The following is a 4,871-nucleotide window of genomic DNA, read 5'->3' on the forward strand; positions in this document are numbered from 1 at the left end:
CCTGCCCCTTCCCTGGGTACCCTGCCCCACAAGCTGCCTTGAAATAGAAAAACACATGGGACTCTGAACAGAACTGAAGAGTTCCCAAGAGGCAAGCCTCATTGGGAGCTGAAAATAGGTGGTAAGGATTGCAAAGCAGGGGATATTTCTATTTCTTGTTTCACCCCCAAATTCCCATGGGATATGAGTTGGAGACATGGGACTAGAACCCAGGTCTTCTGATTCCTAACCCAGAATTCACTTGTTATCCTTTTATATTAGAATGTAAGTTTGACTATGAACAGCAAAGACCTAACCTAACAGGGACTTTAACAAGATGGAAGTTTACCCCTCCAAAAAAAATAAATAAATAAACCCAGAAACTCATGGAGCTAGATTCCCTCTATCTTGTTCCTCTACTTTATGTAGACTCCATTCTCATGGTCCCCTCATGATCCATAAGAGCTGCCTGATTCCAGCCATCACACCCAAATTCCAACCAACAGGAAAGAAAGAGTTGCAGAAATAAAAGCAAAGGGCCCGAACAGCCATTTTTTACAGAAAGCTCCTGAAATCTGACACTTCCCCTCACATATCATCTGCTACAGGACCTCACCTACCTGCAAAGGAAGCTTGGAAAAATATTCTTTTTTCTGGGTGGCCAATTGCCAGCTAAAAAATTTGGAGGTCTATTATTATGGGCTAAGGGGAGAACCAATATCAGGGGACAACCAGCAGTCCCAGCCATTCCCTCTTAAGTGAAAAATAGAACCAACCTACCTACCTTCCCTTCTTTTTTTTTTTAATTTTTCCCATACAAAAATTTATACATACACTGTTATGTGGCTCTAATTGCTCTCCTCATAATGTGACAGCACACTCCTCCTTTCCACCCCTGATTCCCCATGTCCATTCAACCAGCTCCTAACCCTACCCTCGCTGCCTTCCCATCTCACCTCCGGACAGAAGCTGCCCGTTTAGTCTCTTGTATCTACTTGAGCTAAGAGGCACACTCCTCACGAGTATCACTTTATGTCCCACAGTCCAGTCCAATCCCTGTCTGAAGAGCTGGCCTCGGAAATTGTTTTAGTTCTGGACTGATAGAGAATCCAGGGGCCATGCTTTCCAGGGTTCTTCCAGTCTCAGTCAGACCAGTAAGTCTGGTCTTCTTACTAGAATTTGAGTTCTGCACCCCACCTTTCTCCTGCTCCATCAGGGACTCTCTGTTGTGTTCCCTGTCAGGGCGGTCATTGATGGTAGCCGGGCACCATCTAGTTCTTCTGGTCTTAGGCTGATGAAGTCTCTGGTTTATGTGGCCCTTTTTGTCTCTTGGGCTACTACTTTCCATGTCAACCTTCCCTTTTTCCTCTTCTTCTTCCTTCCTCCTCTTGCTCTTGCCTCCTCCACAAACCCCAACCCCTTGGTGAGCCTTTGAGCATATATAAAACAGCAAATGCTTAGCTTAGCAATGAAGATTAATCTGTATTCAGAGCACTGCAAATAAATAAAGATCTTTAAGCCAGCGGAGAGCCATCTCCCAAACATGCAAAATTAGACAATTATTTTTAAAACAATGCATCTCTTAATTTGCAAATGAGCAGAACGGAATGCTAAGTAGGGTCTTATTTTGGATGCTAACTACAGTAGCTTTTTTCAATTGAAGATTTTCATACTCTCTCTTCACACTTCTCCCCAACTGTTTATTAATAACTGCCTTTTCCTTGGTTTTAAATTATCCCTAAGTATTAAACCTGGTGTGCAGAACAGATGCTAACTTTTGTTTTACATGAGTTGCTGTATTATCATAACCCAAAACAAAGACTGATTTCCCATTTTCTCAAGGAATGCTAGGAGATAATGTACTTTGGAGCTTTGGACCCTGGCCAGAGGGCGATACAGACCCAGCGTCCCTCAGACATGCCAACATCTGAGTGTCCAGACACATCAAGAAATACACATTATTTACACACAGGAAAAAAAAATCTTTGATGGTTATGAGGGAGGGGAGGGGTGGGGAGAGGAAATCACTAACTAGATGGTTGGAAGTGTTAACTTTGGTGAAGGGAGAGACAACACACATATTGGGGAAGTCAGCACAACTTGACCAGGGCAAAGTCCTAGAAGCTTCCTAGATGCATCCAAACACCTTGAGGGACTGAGTTGCTGGGGCTGAGGGCTGGGGACCATAGTCTCAGGGACATCTCGGTCAATTGGCATAACATAGTTCATGAAGAAAATGTTCTACATCCTACTTTGGTGAGTAGTGTCTGGGGTCTTAAATGCTTGTGAGTGGCCCTATAAGATACATCTATTGGTACCATCTCATTCGAAGCAAAGGAGAATGAAAAATGCCAAAGACACAAGGAGAATATTAGTCCAGAGGACTAACAGACCACGTGAACCACAGCCTCCACCAGCCTGAGCCCAGAAGAACTAGATGGTGCCTGGCTACCACCACCTACAGCTCTGACAGGGATCTCAATAGAGGGTCCTGGGAAGAGCAGGAGAAAAATGTGGAACAAAATTCAAATTCATTAAAAAAAAACAAACAAACTAGACTTACTGGTCTGATGGTGACTGGAAGAACCCCCAAGACTATGGCCCCCAGACACCCTGCAAACTCAGAACTGAAACCACTCCCAAAATCCACCTTTCAGCCAAAGATTAGACAGGCCTATAAAACAAACAATAACACACATGAGGAGTGTGCTTCTTAGTTCAGTGAAGTATATGAGACCAAATGGCAACACCTGCCCAAAAGCAAAGGCAGGAAGGCAGGAAGGGACAGGAAGCCTGGACAAATGGACATGGGGAACCCAGGGTGGAAAGGGAAAGGGGGAGAGTACCAACATATTGCAGGGATTGCAACTAATGTCACAAAACAACTTGGGTATAAGTTTTTGAATGAGAAACTAATTTGCACTGTAAACTTTGATCTAAAGCACAATACAATTTAAAAAACACACACACATTAAAACCACCATAAGATACCATTTTATACCCACTAGATTGGAGAAAATTGAAATGTACGACTATAGCAAGTGTTGGCAAGGAAGTGGAATTCTGTAAACACGAAGCCTGGCCAGGAAGGCAGTATGTGCAGTGGACTGAATGACAGCTTGGAATCATTCCTTCAACAAATATTACTGAACACCTACTATGTGCCAGGCACTGCTCCCGGTGCCAGGGATGTGGCAGATAGCAGGACAGACAAAAGCCCTGTCTTTATTGAGTAAACATTCTAATGGGGAAGCACGGACCAACAAAATAAGTAACAGAGTATACTAGATAGTTACGAGTGCTAGGGAGGAAAAGAAAGAGAGAGGAATCGGGTCTGGGGAAAGAATTGCAATTTTAAAGAGTGGTCAGGGAAGGGTGACTTTTGAATAAAGGCTTGAAAGGAAACAATCTATGTTGTTGTCTGAAGAAGAGCATCCTGGGCAGAGGAAACAGCCAGTGCAAAGGCCCCGAGGTAGAAGTGTACCTGATAATTAAGGAAGAGCAAGGAGGCCCATGTGACAAAGTGAGCAAGATGAATGGCAGGAAATTGGGACAGAGAGGGAACATGTGGTCGTTTGTAAGCTAGGGTAAGGATTTTGGCTTTTATTGTGGGTAAGATGGGAGCCGCGGCAGAGTTTTGAGCGGAGGAGGCACTTGGCATCCCTGGGGCTGCTGGGTTGAGAACAGACTGTAGGGGTGGCAAGGACATAAGCAGGAAGATCAGAGAAAAGTCTACTGCAGTAGTCCAGGTGAGAGGTGCTGGTGGCTGGACCAGGTGGTAGCAGTAGGGGTGGGGAAAGGTAGGCAAGTTCTGGGTGTATTTTGAAAGTAGAACCAACAGAACATGCCTGAATCCAGACAGAGCTTGGTTCACATCCCAGCTCAAGCACTTTCTTGGGCATATCACTTAATCTCTGAGCCTCAGTTTCCTCATCTGTAAAATGGGGATAACCATTCCCATTAGGACTGGAGTGAGGAGTCAGTGAGCTGGTGCACAGTAAATCACAGCTATTATCATCATCTGCTCAAACCCGTGTCCATCTCCTTGTGGGTCTGCTGACCACTCCACACAGCTTCACGGAGGCCACTGCGGATCACAGAGCAATGTTCTGCTGTGGAAAAGGGAATTGGCTTGGATCAGAAATGTACCTGAAGATGCTGATGTCACCAACAACACAGAAACGTAGCTGGTTACAGGCATGGGAGGGGACTGACCTACACATGATCTGTCCTTGGCAGAGCCAGGAGCGCTCGCCGCCCCGGGTCTTCTTTCCCTCTCTCCAGCCTCAGCCTCTCTCCCTGCCTCTGCCTGTCTCCTACCCTCCCTTCATTAACTGCAGCTTTTCATTCTTGATGGAGAAGGTTCAGGCTGCCTTGAATGACCTTTCTGCGCACTGCAGATGTGGGGAAGACACAATAATGATGCCCTTCCTGTCCTGGTATCTTTCAGCTGGGGACCCAAAGAGCTTTTCTAACATTAATGAGGCCGCTGACTCTCCCAGCAGCCGAGCATTAGGGGGGATCACAGACAGAGCCTGAGACAGGGCTCTCAGAGTCTTTTCTGCTGCCTTGAGAGTCCTCTGGGAGGAAGATGAGCTAATTCAGAGGAATGTCCACCCCGTTCTGAAAGGACGGATGAATCTACCCTTTGGGCCCCTTCTTTAAAAGATGGTAAAATCCAGCACACAGAAAGGAAGCCAGAAACCCTGAGAATGTTTGCAGAAGGCATCTGATGTGATTCACACTGATTACCAACAATCAGCTTATCCATGCATAACATCATTCAGTCAATCAACAAACATTTGCTGTCATTTCACATGTCATTCAGCCATGCTTTTTCTGACTTCTGTGTTTAAAATAGCATCCAATTGCTCCCACCACAACCTCCTCCA

Source organism: Trichechus manatus, unplaced genomic scaffold (genome assembly GCF_000243295.1).
Source record: "Trichechus manatus latirostris isolate Lorelei unplaced genomic scaffold, TriManLat1.0 scaffold00061, whole genome shotgun sequence".
NCBI lineage: Eukaryota > Metazoa > Chordata > Mammalia > Sirenia > Trichechidae > Trichechus > Trichechus manatus.